This window comes from Charadrius vociferus, unplaced genomic scaffold (assembly GCF_000708025.1).
Source record: "Charadrius vociferus isolate BGI_N301 unplaced genomic scaffold, ASM70802v2 scaffold52, whole genome shotgun sequence".
NCBI classification, from domain to species: Eukaryota; Metazoa; Chordata; class Aves; order Charadriiformes; family Charadriidae; genus Charadrius; species Charadrius vociferus.
In genome coordinates, this window is record NW_009647572.1 from 3206128 (window position 1) to 3223454 (window position 17327).

Below are 17327 nucleotides of genomic sequence, written 5' to 3' on the forward strand. Positions count from 1 at the left end.
GCTCAGAAATGAAACATCCTTACCTGTCTGTGGCTTAATCATAGAAGATACTCAAGGTATGAATGCTGACTTTACAAATTTAATTCACCCTCCTAACCTTCTCTGGGTGTCCTTGTGCAGGTGAGCCCCAGTGACGACAGCGAGGGACTCTTCTTTTGTAAGTTAAGCTGGTTCTCTGCAGGTGCTTCTGTCAAACTGACACGTCTTTTTATTTAAACTATACTCAAACTTTATCACCAGGCAAAGTTTCCACTGAATTTTAAGGAAGGACTGATCCAGACATCAGATCATGGTCGCCAGAATGAGAGGGGTTTTTTCGTTTGGTTGGGTTTTTTTTGAGGGGGGAGGAGCCTTAGAGTCTCTGCGTTCATAGCTGTAAGAATGGTTAAAAGTAGGAAATGAGATTACAGACTTAAATAATGGGGTTGATAATGGTGCCTGGTAAATAAACTCAATAGAAAAAAGCTGGAATGTTGCATTGAAAAAAAAGCAAGGTAAATGCTCAATGAAAGATATATGTTCGCTTTCAGTCAACAAACTAGGTTGATTCAGAATTTGCAGAATTTGGACAAGGCTCAGGGCTGTTTTGGAGGAAGAAGTTTAAGTTATGGTTATGACAGGCTAAAATAGTTTGATGTTTCTAAAGAATTCTCTCTTTCTTGAACACAGACAAGCACAGTACTACCCAGCAATTAAAGGTCCAGGGGGTGTGTGCAGGAGAGAGCCGCACCACCTAAGTCACCCCTGAAAAAATATAGTTACTCTTCAAGCCCATCTCCTGATGGAACAACAACTGACACCCTGAAGGGCTGGAGTGGACCAAGGTCAAAACAGGACAGGGAATAAGTGGCAAAGCTACCCATGAAGCAGAGCAGTAAACGAAGGGCTAGCTGGGTTAGGGTTCATGTTTACTCAATACCGGTTACACTAGGTTGCACTATTTAATGTGACACACTGTATAACCACAGGGAGCCTCTCTTTTATTGTGAAAGGGATGTTGGAGATACCTACGTTTATATTTACAATAATTTATGCTAGTGTGTAGCATCTCATCAGTCTTTTCTACATAACATCTGAGGGTCTGAACAATTTTTTACTATCCATGCAATTATCTAGGGTGCCCAAAAAATACAAGGGGATGGTGATTAAAGCTGGGGTAGCTCTAGCTGACAAATACATTACAGATAAATTGGTATTAGTGCCCATTGTTTAAAACCACTGGACACTAGGTTTGGCAGACTGATTTGACTGTGTTCTTTTGTCTTTTCCCATGGATAATTTTTATCTCCTATTTCTTCAAAAGCTAACTTGCTTCCTTTGAAGGACAGTAAGCTTGACAGGGTTCAAGCTAAGCTTCTTGAACTTAAATCCAGCATGGCTATCCCCTGACTGAATCAGCTTTAACTTGAATTGTATGTCTCTAATATTTCACACCGTTTCAATTACACTCCACAGCAGCTGAGGACTCGGTGAATTCTAGTGCTAAATTTAATCAAGTGCTCCTCCAAGGTGGAAGAGAACGTATCTTTGGAATTAATGGAAAGAGACAAATGAAATCAATCCCTGGGATCTTGGTTCTGTCCACTCTGCACCAGAGGACATCTCAGAGAAAAGACCTTCAGTAGCAACTGAAGCCTGAAGTCTGATAATGTGAGAACTTAAAACTGCAAGGTATGAAACCCATGAAGAATGGTACACTTCATCTGGACTGTAGAATCAACAAGAATTTAATAAGTTAATCAGATCATCACCATTCGACTGCACATAAATTTGAATTGTTTCCCCATTATGAAGTGCTTGTCTGTAAATTATTGCAGAGAAAGCCATTTTCAAATTAATGTTTGAGCTATTAGAAAATACAAAGGGCATTTTCATTAATTGGAGGCAGCTTTTCTTCCTCTCTCTTTATCATTACCTTTGTTACCCAGAATCAGTTTAGCACTCAAATTTATTGATGTGTATGATTCAGTGGTGTTATTTGTTTAGAATTTGTCCTATACCTGGTGGAATAAACTCATTAAGTGTAAATGAATAGTTATGTAGTCATCATCTGAAATGAGTCACTGCAGTTCTCTGAAGTCATTACAGTGCCTTTGAACACAGCTGGAAAGAAAACCTCTGTGAAGGTTACAGCTTCCCTCTCAGAGTTTAACCACCATTAATTTTCATCCCTTCCTTGGAATGGCTTCTTGTTTACAGGCACCAAGACTCATTCTTCAGCAGAAGATCCTGTTCTACCCGAGGATGTATCAAAACCACCAGCAAAATGTGCCATATTTCTGCTGCCACAATGCATTTGTTTTCAGAGTATATAGAAGCTGGGATTCAGAAAGAAGGACATTATTTGGGAAAACAGCTGCTTTAAAATCACAGGTTTTGGAGATAAATATGAGGTACAGCTTCTCCTACAGCTGACAAACTTCCTGTCACTGAAGGTTAAAGGAAGAGAAGTGCTTGCAGATTGCAGAACACATTGTGTAGGATCTGTTTCAGTAAAACTGCCCACAAGGACAGGAGTTCCCCATTTCAAGTCAGAATTCCTTCATGGGAACACACTGTATGAAATCAAGGCTAACTTGGGCATGGCCTTCTCTTTTTTGAGAATTTATAATAATATTTTAATTTATAACAGTAACATTTGCCTATCTGTTTGGATTCATAATATAGGTAAACTGAACTATGTTTTAATAATACTCATATCACCCTCAACACCTATTTCAATGTCCAATATGAGAGAGACTTGTAAGGTGCTAGCAGTAGCGCAATATACCACAAGAAAACAGACAAAGTATTCTTACTGAACTTTTCACTCACAACTGGAATATCTCTTTGCACCAAAGGCAAATATGTATAAACTAATACAACCTGTTTCAAAGCCAAAAAGTATCACACTGCATTCAGCATAAGCCTTTTGAAAATCCTATTGCTTGAGAGCCGTTTCACTGAGAATGCTGTATGCTAGAAAAGCCATAAGAAAAAATTCCTGATAAAACTGACAGTATCTAATCATCTAGCCCACAGCTATGAACAGCTCAGTTATTTGAGTTTTTCATCTAAATAGCCTTAATATATTTTGTAAGCAGGCTGTCTATGTTTCTTTTCCTTGCTTGCTCAAAGGCTGAGTTCCATTGTCACGAGGCCAAAGACATCTATGAAGGGAATATCAGATGTTTATGGCATTTGTAATATTGCCCTTAGGTCAATGCATTCCAAAATACATTGGACTCCCTGTTCTCCCTGGACTGCCTGTTCTGACAATGCTTGTGGACCGCATGTATGGTCGCAACAGTTTTTACACAAGATCTGGGCCAATGCCCACTGAACTCAACAGGATTTTTTCTTTCAAGTTCTGGGGATTTCAGATCATGCCTAGTGTCATGGTTATTTCACTTTAGACAACTTAACAGGAATTAGTTCTAATTTATTTTCCTCTTTTTTTTTTTTTTTTTCTTTTTCCCTGGTACAGGAATATAATTAAAGACTCAGGGAGACATTTGAAATGCAACCAATGAGACACTTGATATAGCACAAGTAAAGTTTGCTTCAATTAGGAATGCAGAATTGTGTTACACAGCACATTAAATGGCACATTAACAGATGTAAATGCTTCCATCAGATTAAAAATGGTTAGTTTGCCTATTAGATTATTTTTTGTTACAGTAATTGTGTAGTTTTATGTTTTTCAACAGCACACAGAGAACTGACCCAAGTTTTCTTCTCTACTTGTAGATTTCTAGAAGGGGACAGATGTAGCTTTTCTGCTAGGAAATCCTGGGGCATTGCATGTGATGCAGCACATTAAAGAAGCAGAGATGGGAAAGGTTCTTTTATATCACACTGGTCATTCCCAGAAAAAATAGTTTAGCATCTAAAATCCTAAGTAATTTTAGAAGTATTTTGCAAACTGCTTCAAATATTACTTCTCTACAGAGCATCCATATTTTAAGAATTCACCATCTCCTGGAAGTAAGAAAATGAAAAGCAGAGCAGTGGAAAAGGTATTTACATGAGAAAGGCAGCAATGCAAATGGCTAACCTTAACTTGGTTGAAAAATGCTGAATTATTCCCCAAAAAGGTTTTCTGGGGGAAAACATTCCTGCAGAAAGGCAACTCCACAGCGCAGGACAGCAAAGCAGGAGTCGGGAAAACAATGCAGCAGGTACTGCTGGAGCAGGAAGGGCTGGAGCAGGAAGGGCTGGTTGCTGTGCCTCCATCTGCAGCAGATTATCTTGCCATAAAGGGCAGGAGATTTGTTTGTAGCAAAGCTGTACCTCAGGCAAACTGACCTCCCAGAGACTTTTTGGCCTCCACCAGCATCACTGGGGGAGTACAGCAGCACAAAACACAAGACACCACTGAGTTTTACTGGTCTGTTCTCTGCCCCATAATCACACCTGGGACACATTTCCTAAGCTCCGACCCCAGCTTCCTCAACGTACCTCAGTCAGAGTATTTGAACTTAACTTTCCATGGGGTAGAAGCTCAAAATCTGCCAATATGTCAGGTGATAACATTGCACCATGAGCCATCTGAGTCGATTAGGTAGAATTCTTTGGCCTCTGAAGGGTAAGGAGGGCATCCTCTTTCTGACCTGGTCCTGGCAAAGCTTCCCTTGTTCTTGGAGGTGCAATTAATTATATCAATTACTCAGTGGCCCCAGCTGAGATCAGGGGCTGTGGCAAAACACTGTGTAGCAGGGTCTCTGGGGTGCTTGTGGGCCTTGGAAATGCTTCACCACCAGTGTCACTAGTGCATCTCTGACAACAGTGAAGCTCCTTGCTCCCAGGCCAGGTTCACCTGGGGAAACGCCTCAGGCACCTCAGCACTGAGACGTGTAGAACATAAAAGCCAAGGCACAGCTCTCTGAAGCCACAGGGATGGGTCAGACACATAAGCCCTCTCTTTTCAACAGGGTGTGTTGGACTGTTACGTGGTTCGTGGTGGCCAGGACACTGAATGACGCTCAGTACATCACTGGGAAACACTGAGGAGGCAGCCTTTCTGCAAACCCCATCCCCCTGAAATGTTGATGCTGTCTTGTACACCTGAGTTAGATACTTGAGACAGAGACTCACAGCCCAGGACCATCTCCTGCCACCCTAGCTCTGCCACAAAGCTGTGCGGCTCTGGCATTATGAAGGTCAAGTGGGATTGAGGGAGTCTCCTGCTTGCTTGCTGCTTGTCCAGCCCTTCTGCTCTTGGACAGCCACCCATACTGCAGCCAGCCTCAAGGGGAGCTAGAGTTGGGGCCATCCGACCAGTCTGTGGGAAACAGTCATGATTTCTCTTAGATTTACTTTTGCTTTCCGTTTACTTTTGCCTTCTGTTTAGGTTTGCCACAGTCCTCCAAGGTTTCTCACACGGCCATGAAATGCTGTAATATTTTATTTCCAAGTTATTCACTCTTCTAGCTTTGAATGAAATCACTGCACGAAGCATCTCAGTAAAATTCTCCCATTTTCTGGCAACTTTTATGTTCATTTGCCTTGTAGCTAAGTCACTCAGAAATGAGAAAAGAAGAGTAAACTCATCTTTTCCGAAGGATCATAAGAGAGTTTTCATTTCCTGATTTGAAGACTTCTGATCTTAAGCAGAGGAAAAGCCCCAGCAAAACCATACCTTTGCTCATACCTCTCATTCATCTCAGTGTGCAAAATTAGATCATTACAAGCTGCAGCAGCTTAATCGAGCAGCCTTTGAAACACAAAGGCCTCTGACTCAAATGGAGTTAACGGAGCCTTTTTTTTTTACCCCTGTTCCCATAATGTTTAATGTCATTCACGTTTCCAGAGAGTGCTTGCTGATTATTATGAGCAATGAAGCTTTGGATCCAGTTATACCTGTGCTTCCATCTGTTGTTGCAGAAACCAATTCTATCATCGTTACTTTCTTGTTAATGACCTACTTCTTGAACTTGTTTAAGATACCTGTTCCCCTGCGCTCTTCGTCATTGGTGGTGTCAGTAGAATAGTTGCTTTTATATTCAAATGTCCCGAGCACAAAAATTGCCAGTTGAATTATGTCTGTCCTGGGTGTTGAGCTAGAGAGGAGAAAATGCGTTCATTTTTCTACAGCTTGTAATGAACTGATTCACCAGTTGTTGAGGCACATCATCTGACAGCAACTCCTGGTTTGGGAGGATGTTTTTGTATCATTAATGACAAACTTACTTATCTGTGGATATCCGGGAAAGGATCCTGCACTCAGCCAGTTCTTGCTTCACTTGCATATTCCCAGTGAAAATTTAATTTGTTCCAACAATACACTACCCATCAGGAAACTGTTCAATGATATCTTTTTCCTTTTTCATGGATTTTACAAACTGCAGTTGAGGACTATTCAAGAAGACAGGAGATATTTAAAAGGTGGGTAGACATAGTGCTTAGGGACAGGGTTTAGGGGTGGTTTTGGCAGTGTTAGGTTGATGGTTGCAATTGATGATCTTAAAGGTCCCTTCCAACCTAGACAATTCTACGATCCTAAGACACTTCCTCCTATCTTACCGTTTGAAGTTTATTTTTATGTTACTTTGGACATTTTCTTGTGAGCTGTAGTGATGTTTCACATTATCTTATTGCCCAGAGCACCACTGCATGACATTTGAAACTCAGAAGCTTGTCTTTACCCATCATCAGCAAAACTCATGACCCCATCCTCTCTGAAAGTACAATTCTTTCTCTTTTTTGCCCCAACGCTCTGGCTAAATTACTGATCTCTGCATTTTTAACCTTTTTTATTAAGCCTCAGGGTTTGTCTCCCCTACCCTCTCTTTTCTTCTTTCTGCACAGCAGCTGAGCTTTTTTACGTTCTCCCCTCGGTGCTGCATGGCTAGAAGACAGGTCCCGTTACATGCCCTCACCCCTCTGCCAGGAACGTGTTTCCAAAAGCAACAGAGCACAGCCCAGAGCCAGGCAGGTGCAGGAACCACAGCAAACATAAATCTGCAGCAGACTCTGGTGGAGAAGGTGACCTGATGACATTCCTAGTTGGTCAAAAGGGCCCATATAAGTGTTAGGCAAATTTCCCCCTTATGGTAGATGAATGAGGCACAGTGGAACACAGATCTCACTGCCCATCATTGCTTCTGCCTGGTGTTGAGCGCTGCAGCTCCTGGATCAGCACTGTCCATCACACCATATCACATAATCAAAGATGTAGAAAGTAGGCAGGTGTAGAAAGGAAGATCCTCACCATGCACCAACCCCTTCAAACTGAAAAGCAGTCTGTAGTCTGTTACTTTTACTCCCCCCTCCCCCGAGTCCTTCGCCTTCATTAATCGATTTCTACCAAAGCAGAAGGGCAATACAATGAAAGAAGAGAGCTGGTGACCTGTTTTACATGGTGAGGGGACTACTGTTATATCCCAATTTACTTTTTGGACGTGTTGATTTGCAGTGCATGAGTAGACAGGAGCTGTCAATACTTTAACGTCTGATGGGGAAACTGGAGTGAGCTTTGCTGACTGGAATACCATAATTGGGTAGCTGAAGGCATTTCTCCTCTCCAGGCAATAATGACAGGAGCATTTTATGTGATCTCTCCTCTCTTTGCTTCCTTCAAAGCAAAGAAGATGGTTGAAAGAAATATGTATGTGTGACAGATTATAGTAATGTGGCTAACCCTTGTAGTCAGTTTATATATGCAGTGATATGTTAGTTGCAGTTGGGTGGAAGTGGTGGTAATGATGAAGTTTTTTATGGACATTTGGTAAAACATTTTGAAATAATAAAATGAAAAAAGCTATTAAGGACGCATTCATTTAGTACTGTCATTGTACACAAAGTAACGGCTATTACTTCAGTGTTTTTATTTTTGCATTTGAAAGCAGATTTTCAATAACAAAGCTGGAATCAGTCCAAGTCAGATCATACGTGCAGTTAAAAAGCTACATAATAAAAGGCAGAGATAAGACCTTTCATTACAGATGTGCAAAAGAAAGTCCTAAGGAAAAATGAAAAAATAATTTGATGTCTCTTCTGACCACCTTAATCCCCTTGTGGAGATTGTGCTTGTTTGACCTGATCTAACTAGGTTTAGCTCACTTTGTTGTTCCTGGAATGTATTACTCTGAATGCTGATACCAGTACATTCACGTTATTGATACAACCTGCACCACGGTGACAAGAATAACCAGCTCTTACATCCTGCAGGTCATTTCTCTGTTTCTTATCCTTCTAGGTAAGCCCATTGTTTTTTGTTTTATTATCGTACACTTGGACTTCGCAAATAGTATGAGAAAAGTGATATAAAAGGGTGCAGTGAAATTTCAGTATTAAGCCAATAAACACTGAATATGTGATGACTTTTTGCCTGTGCACAGCAGTACTATTATTTCAAAGAAGCTACAGTGAACACAAATGAAAAGTGTCTTTAACCTCAACTAGTCCTGTTCTTGTAAGCCTAATCATTTCCTATTCCAAAGAAGAGTTGAGTGTGGTTGTTCTGCATTTCTTAAGGCCCGAATAATCTGGTAATAGCCTAGCAGCCAGGGTTCCCACTCCCTGGGTTCTCCCTCGCCATGGCTGCCAAGCGCGTTAGCAGAGTGTAAGTGGCAAGGCTTTGCTCTCTTTCCCTGTGGCCATCTTTTTCAAACACAGTTTGGCCAATCTCTAAAGCCCATCTGCCTCTGTGGGGAGTGAGGTTGGGGCCTTTCTTGGAAAGACTGTCTGAGACAGTGTTGTCTGCCTCAAGTCAATCACTTGCTGGATCAGCAAAAAGTGGTCCACAGGCTGCTCCAGAAGTGAAGACCTGTGGTTGGGAGGTAAATCTGAACCTCTGGCATAGCCCTGGTGCTGCTCTGGCACATCAAGTTGGATGCAAAGATGCAAGGGTCCATATAGAGTTGTCCTGTGGGGTGCAGGATGCTCCAGCCTAGCTCTGAACTGTCTAGCTCAGCACAGGAAGCTGAAAAACCAAAACTGGTTGGAGTGGGGCTTGGCCAGACGGTTTGCCCTCATGACTCCCAAGGAGCTAAATTGCTTCAAGAAACTCTGTGAAAACCTTCAGATTTTGGACCAGGTAAGCATGCTGAATTGAATCAAAAGAGCAACTAGCACAGACATGAGCTTGCAGAAATACCCCATTTTCATCTTTGTTACTTTTCCAAGGAGAAAATTCATATCTGCAATGATTCTGCACCTTTGGGCTTCAAAGCTAAGCTAAGAAAAAGAGTGCATGGAGAAACAGAAAGGTTCAACTCTGGACTTATATTACTTTTCGATTATGAAATGGCACGGTAGGTATTAGCCTATTGCACCTTTGAAGTTACCAAAACCAGAGAGTTTTTGGTAGCTTTTTCTGCACAGAAGTTGAAGATGTTTTAAAAACCTTGCCTTATACAGTTTCTTGATATTGGTATACAGGGTTTGAAAGACTTTGCTCAAGCTATCGACCATCTTCATAATGCTAATGACTATTAAAAAGACCAAAACAGCTGCATTTATTATATTTGGTCAGGTTGTAAATATGTACATCCAAGAAGGATGACAGGCAATTTAGTAAATTAATGGTGATCGGGTTTAATTTTGCAGTGTTTACATTTTTTCAGTTCATCATAATGTGTAGAGCATAATTCCCTGTGGAAGGTACCAATCTCTTATACTCCATTTCTTTACCTATTCTTAGTTGTAGACATTTAGTGAAAATAATAATAATAAAACCCCCAGCAATATCCTTCACCACCCCAGTGAACACAAAAATTAATAATCTCAGAAAGTCTATATTCAACCTGACACAGCGAGCAATGCAAATATGGTACAAAGTCTATCTTTACATTTATTTGCAAATGTGTATAGATATGCTTCATATAAATTAATCCTCTATTTCATTATAAGGAAGGAATTATGTCTGTGGTCAAAAGGGTGGGGTACAGTTAATCTGATTTAGCACAGCATGTGAAAAATTAATTGAAAGTCAGAACTCCATAGTGTTTATTATAAAGTAATTTCACACCAGCTCAGGATTAGCATGGTAACAGGTGACAATAGGTCATTACTATGTTAATTGAAAGACAGCATGCTTTTGTAAAAAAAAAAAAAAAAAGAAAAAAAGGATGGAGACCAAATGAAATTAAAAGGAAAAAATATTAAAATGCAGTATTTTATCTGGGATTGGGCTGTAGTTCTGTGGGACATGTCCTAGGGAGAAGATATCTTCTGTAAAGAACTCATTGGCTGTTTGGTGATAACCTCACATTGTTCACCGTGCCGTGAGGCATGGCAGATGTTCGTGCGTGTCCTCTCCCCCGCGCGAGTTAAGCTGGCTGTCTCTCTTTCCACAAGAGCAGGCTGCATCTCCAAAACAGTCGCCTGACATTTTTGGCTTGCTGACGCTGCTCACTGGCCCAGGCATGCGGCGGTGAAGGCGGGCACAAGGGAAGCGGAGCTCCTGTGTTTACCTGGCTTGCCCAAAGGCAGTGTGGGCCTAAACAAAGCCACTGGGAGCCGCGGGATTTTGCAGCAGTGTTTAACAGAAGAGAAAACTCCGGTTTCGTTCCTTGACAAGAGGATTAATAAAATAAAAAGACTTTCAAACCACCAATGGAAAATAGCCTGTCACTTCGATAGCACGCTGAAGCATGAAGCCGAGGCAAACTCATCCTTCCACTCGAGCTGCAATGCCATTATCCCGGCTCTGAATGGGGACGGGTGCCACAGTGCTCGGCTGCTCTCCTATTGTGCCGCTTGACAGACACCGATGTGTAGGCATTTCCCATTATATGCAGCGACCTGAGTAAGCAGTCCTGAGCCGCCAGCTTCAGCCCGTCGAAAGAAATCGGGAAACTACTTTTCCCATTTTATTTGCATAATAGCGAAAGGTGTTAAATCAGTTTTAGGGGCAGAAGATCATTCTACAGGTCCTCCGGTTGACAGAATACAAAGGGCACAATATGCATTTGTGTGTAGGCGAGCAAGATGGGAAGAACTCTGTATTAACCACAGTCATCACAAAAGGACCTTTGCTAATGGCATGTTATAATTTAAACAAGGATCCTTTCTGAAACCAAAATAATATGCCTATGTAATGAAGCTAGCTGCCTTGCTCAAAGTAAATGGAATTTCAGGGGCACAGCTGGGACTTGAAAATGGGAAACTCTGTTTTTATTTCCTGGAAGAAGAATTTAACCTCTTTGGATACCTTCATGCTGCCTGATATGTGAGCTGATGAGGAATGTGACCTTTCTGCTCACCCTGCTTCAAAAAAGTTTGCAATCCAGCCTGACACAAGCTGTTGTAATATGTTAATTTCGATGCAGTTCTGCCACAAATACTAAGGGTGATCTCTGAGACCTTTACACCCCAGAATAGGATCCTTCCAGACTTTGCTCTCATCTCGAAACATTCCAATTAAGGTGTCTACTTATCTAATAAAGGTCAAAAGAAAGGAAAGCGTAAATGTTCTTTGATTACTTACTACAAAGGAAAGATCTCAAAGAGAGGGCGGTGCTATTGCATTCAGTGCACAGTACAGTGTGATGTCGTCGGCTGAGAGTGACAGCAAAAGAGAAACGCTGATCCTGAACTGATCACAGATCATCATTTGCAAAACTAAACTACTGCAGAGCTAAGGTAATAACGCAATACAAGTACCCCTGCAGGTAGGTGGGATAGGAACCTGCTCACCAGCCATACAATGCAATTTAATAGAAATATTTGCACACCCCACCACGAATATCTCTCAGGACAGTTGGGGCAAGGCATGACTCAGGTCTGACTACAGCCAGGAGACATGATTTTCCTGATGATAAGACAGAGTAGTGAAGTGGAAGAGTAAATGATCAGGTTCACCTCTACAAACACAAAATTTAAAAAAGTCCATAAGGGCTGGCAGTTTCTTTTGTGCCATGATATAATTATTGCTCAATAGCAGCAGCCAAGCTTATTTTTAATGGTTTGCCATAACTCAATTATGGTAAGTCAAAATCCTGAGTAGCCCACTCAGGCATTTGCAATATGTACCTCTGCTCTGAACCTATTCTTCCAGTGCAACCAGCTCGAGTGGTAAGGACCAGCCTCAGTCCAGCTGAATCACCAGCAATCGTGCTGCACCCCCCTCACCCCAGCTCAGCCCCCTGAGGCCGAGTCACTGAGCCACCCGCTGCGTGGGTCTTCCCCTGGGGACTGCCAAAAAGGCACAACTGGCACGTCCCCTCCCCTTCGGTTTGCTGTGATGAGGGTTGCTTTCTGGCCAACAGGCAGACAACAGGCAATTGCTACAAGTGAGAGCGGAGCCGAGGGAGTTTGAGATGACACCGGCACTGATGATGCTTCAAAGTGCCACTGATCCCATTTCCGACATGTTCTCCTTTTTGCTCTCCGTTTAGTTAAAACACAAAAAGAAAAAAGAACAGAACACACAAACTCTCAAGCAGGAAAGACAGAGTGACAGGAAGAGCATGTTATAGATGTGCTGGCAAAACTGATGAGACAAAATAGGGAAAACTTGCTTATGAAGCTGCAGCAAGTGTAATCTCACAATGTTTCCAAAAGTAATTTTTCCCTATTCATTTGTTCTCGGCTGTCTCTGTTGTTTACTCTGCTGTTCTGTGATCTTTAGCAATAACAGTTCAATTTAAACTCTGTACAGAAAGGACTCTGTCTTCTCACCTTTCTGTACAGCTCAAGGATAGCTTACACAGCCTGTGTTATGGCTTTGCCCTTTCTAGATGAGGAATATGTTGATTTGGTTTCAGCTCATTAACTCTCTAAGGAATCTCTTCCAGCTTAGCTGTCTGCGAGGCTGGAATCACCCATACTTCAGGATCAGGGCTTTTCTTCCTCTTTGCATTTCTGTAAGAGTGTCCCAAAAGGCACAGACACTACAAGGAAGCCCAAGGAGCTGCAGGATTTACTTAATGGGAAATCAGCATCCTCTTAGGATAATGAAATTTTGTGTGTTGCGTTTGGTGTTCTGGGATTCATAAAGGTTATCAGACAGGCATTTATAATAAAAGTTCCTCCTGTTTTCCCTGGCATGCATGGGGAAGATGGGAGTGTTATCAGTCCGACATTTCTGTCAGAACTGGTATTTGAACCACTGGATGATTCTGACAAATGCCACCGCTGTCATCTGCTGCTCAGTTTTAATTATATCTGACTGAGGCTTTCAGTGGCAGCAAGCAGAAAACTTAATTAGTTGGTTTAAAGGCTGATCTTCAGAGTCTGAAGAATCCAAACAGCTTTGCAGCATTTCTGCACGGAGGCTGCCATTTTCAGTCTGATGATGCAACTCAGATGAATTAATGGTCCCACTCACAGGAAGAAAAACCAGAGAAAGACTTACAGGAATATACATCAGTAAAACCCACCATTTTTGGACATGACATGTCAGCAAGGCAACCTTGTGTCTAAGAAACTGCTGCGCTGGCTCACAGGTGGGTTTCAGACAAATGGAAACAGAATGCAGGCGAAAGATTGGGCGCTCATGGGAACATACAGCAAATGAACATCTGTTACCTTAAACAGAATGTATACGTTTATTCTGCAGTGGACTGCAAGCACTGCACTATTTGGAAAGACTGAATGGCTGGCATTTTCTCACACACCAATGCACTGTTCAAACAAGCTGCTTAAAAGAAGATTGCATTAACAATTTATATCACCTCTGTGTTTGCTTTCAGAGTGTTAATATGATTATATTTCTACACTATATCCTGGAAAAACAAGCATTAGTAAGATGCAATGTCAAACTGCTAATATGATGCAATTAGAAGTTAACATTACATTCACATGCTGGTTGCAGGTTGCCTGTGTGGGGAAAAAAAAAACCTGTAAATACCTTGTTTTGTTCCAGAAACCCCAGGGTTGTGGGTTTGGGCACTTCATCCTAACACTCTCTTGGAGACATAAACTGGTAGAAGAAGGGCTTTCCTTGACGGTGAGGTCACATGCTCTGGAACGGTGCTGCTGGTAACCTTTAGGATACTGCTGAATTTCATTCTTTGAAAGGAATGTGCTAGATTTCATACATAAAATGTGCCAAGAGCTCTGTGTCTGTGAGCTGCAGTCAAGAGCCAAAGCACTTGATGACTTATACAGCCCACAAGACTGATCTGCTCTCATTGGCTTCCCCCGCACTTGAAAACTTCGTGCTTGTAATTTATCATTGATCACAGAATTGCTGAGGCTGAAGGGCACTTCTGGAGATCACCTCATCCAACACCGTGCTGAAAACGGAGTCAGCTAGAGCAGGTTGCTCAAGGATGTGTTCAGTCAGGCTTTGAATACCTCCAAGACTGGAGACTCCACAACCTCTCTGGGCAGCCTGTACCAGTGTTCGACCACCCACATCATAAAAAGTTTTTTTCCTGTTTAAACAGATTTTCCTGTATTTCAATTGCTGGTCACTGCCTGTTATTCTATTGCTGAGCCCCACTGAGAGAGGTCTGACTCCATCTTCTTTATTCCCCCCAGTAGCTATTTACATGCATTGATTAGATCCCCCTGAGCCTTCTCTTCCCAGGCTGAATTGTCACAGCTGTCTCAGCCCCTCCTCTTATGACAGGTGCTCCAGTCACTTAATCATGTTTGTGGCCCTTCACTAGAGGCAGTCCAGAATGTCCATGTCTGTCTTGTGTGGGGGAGCCCATGACTGGACACAGCACTGTTGTGCCCAAGGCACATAGCTAGGTCATGTTCAACTTGGTGTCTGCCAGGAAAGCCAGGTGCTTTTCAGCAAAGCTGTGTTCCAGCCAGCTGGCCCCCAGTGTATACTGATGCATTGCGTTATTCCTTCCCAGGTGCAGGACTTGGCATTTCCCTTTGTTGACCTTCAGGAGATGTCTGTTGGCCCATTTCTCCAGCCTGTCCAGACCCCTCTGAACGGCAGAATGACCAGCTGGTGTGTTAAGCGCTCTTCCCAGTTCTCTATCATTTCAAACTTGCTGAGGGTCCCCTCTGCCACATTGGCCAGGTCATGAACGAACAGGTTAAACAGAAGATGGGGGGGAAAAGAAGTCTAAGGAAATTATATGGCTCCTATCACTGTATTCTCAGAGAGTCACAAATCTAGTTGACCTCTCCCTGCCTGGATGTTGACTATGCTGCTCTGTTGAGTCCCAATCCACTGGACCTATACAGGTCCATGCACCCATGTAGGTGCACAAAAAGTGTTGAGCCAGCTTCACTGGTCTTCCTCTGCAAGCAGATGGGACCTTTTTTCCATCTCTCTGCTGCACTATCAATGGGCTAATGAAAAGATCCTTCTTCTGTGAGGGCAGCCTATTCTCTCCTCTTTCCTGGATTACTGTGTCCTTGATGGCTAACCCATCAAGGTGATTATAAATAAATACAACAACATCCCTCCCCATATTGTGCAGGGTTTTGATTAAAGAAGCTCATTTTGCCATGGATAATATTTTTGCCGATATCCATAAAGGCAGTGTTTTTATAGGATATGTGATAGGTTTTGTTTATCTTTGATGTTTTATACCTTAACATTTTCTAGACCATATGCAATAAGCAAGCTCACATTTTTACTTTCCATTAGTGGTTGAAAAGTCAGATCAGACTATTTTTAATTTTTTTTCCTTGAGTATATTTAATAAGGTAACAACATTCTGTACTTGTTTGAGCATGGGTTTGGATCCACACAGCAGGTAGCCGTTTTGTCAGAAGCAAGTGGTTTGCACAGCCCCTCACAGAGGGAGTGACACCCCAAAAACTATCAGGTCCCAGAGTGCTAGGTCTGAACTGAAACAAATTCATCGATACATCGCTGTGCCTAACAAAGTGCAGAACATTAACCAGGCTCAGAATATCCTATGTGAATTAGCAGCCTCCTCGGTGCAAGTGTCACAGGGACTTCAATGTGCTGCCATATTCCCCAGCATTTTGCTATCACCGAAAGCATTTTATCACCGGCAGAAAACTGTATTGCAGTTACAGATGATGGCTGTAGCATTTGCCAGTAGAGACTCAGCCTTTTGGCTGAGCTGTCATTCTTCATCATCCAGCTAACAGAGTTATTTCTGTATTATAGACCCATGTTATGGTTTCAGGAACCCACAAGAATTTGTTGTTGTTTGGACAATCATTCTATCGCCCGATGATCCCTCCCCATCTGGGAAAGAGAATTGAGAAAAACACGGAAATCCGAGGGTTGAAATATAAAGAGATTTAATAGAGTAAGACCAAACAATTGACATTACTAACGCTAAAGAACCAATATTGATCCCAATACCAATATAAAATACACGAGGATTATACTCAGCCATAGGAAGCTTCCTATCCATAGGAAGCTGTGCACCCCCAGCAGTGGACAGCAAATGTTGGACATTGTGAGAGCTACAGCTTCTGGAGGAAGGGAAGGCCTCACGGGTCTGGCACCAGGGCAAGAAGTCCTTAAGATTGCAGCCATCAAGGAAGAGAGAGAACTTCTCATCAAACTTTCTAATTTATATTGAATGAGATGTTCGTGGCATGAAACAACCCTGTTGGCCAGGTTGGGTCAAGTGCCTGGGTCTCACTCCTCCTCATCCCCACACCTGACTAGCTCAAAAACAGTGAGACCTGGAAACCTGCATAACATAGCTGGATATAAAGTAAGTATTTTCACAAATTCAGACACTAGAGCCTTCTAAAAGTGCATTTTCCCAAGCATTAGAAGAGAAATTAGTCCTGTGTCACTCAAACCAGGACAACCCATTATTTGACACTGAAGATACCTGGCTAATATATTAGCTAAAGGGATGCTGAGAATAGTCTGCTGCCTTTAGCAGGGAATATTGGATACTTTTGTCTTTGAAAAGTCCCAGTGGTCTCTCCTTTGTGAATGGCTGTAAATTGCTTACTGGAACTAAAATGCCACTTTTTGTCCAATTCCTTCTTGATTTTACCCAGGAGGTACATAGCAGAGGTTGATTAAATTGCTTGGTGTTGCTCTCTGTCTAAAAGAGACACATGAATCTCTCAGCATATGTATTCAGGAGTCTTTAAAAACAGGGGGAAAAAAAGATTTTCATATCCAATTACCTGTTGTCCATCCCTTTTTTGAAAGGCATTAACATACTTTAAGACAGGCTTTTTTCACTATGTAGAAGTTTGACACCCAGTCTGAATTAGGTGAACAAGCGTCCCCTACAAGACATCTTTACTGAAGAGGGAAATCATGTGTCTTTTGGAGGTGTATTCTCTCTATTCCTGGAGATAATTTAAACTCTTAACCTAGATGACTAATTTAACTAGTATCCCAGCTTTGAGGTCATTATAGTTAGGTGAGGTAATGCCCACAGAAGCCTGAAAAAGCTTTCAATAATTTTCTCCTTTTAGGCAAAACCTTGTTTTAATTTTGGAGGACAGGCAAATCCTGAGGAGCATCTTCTTGGTGT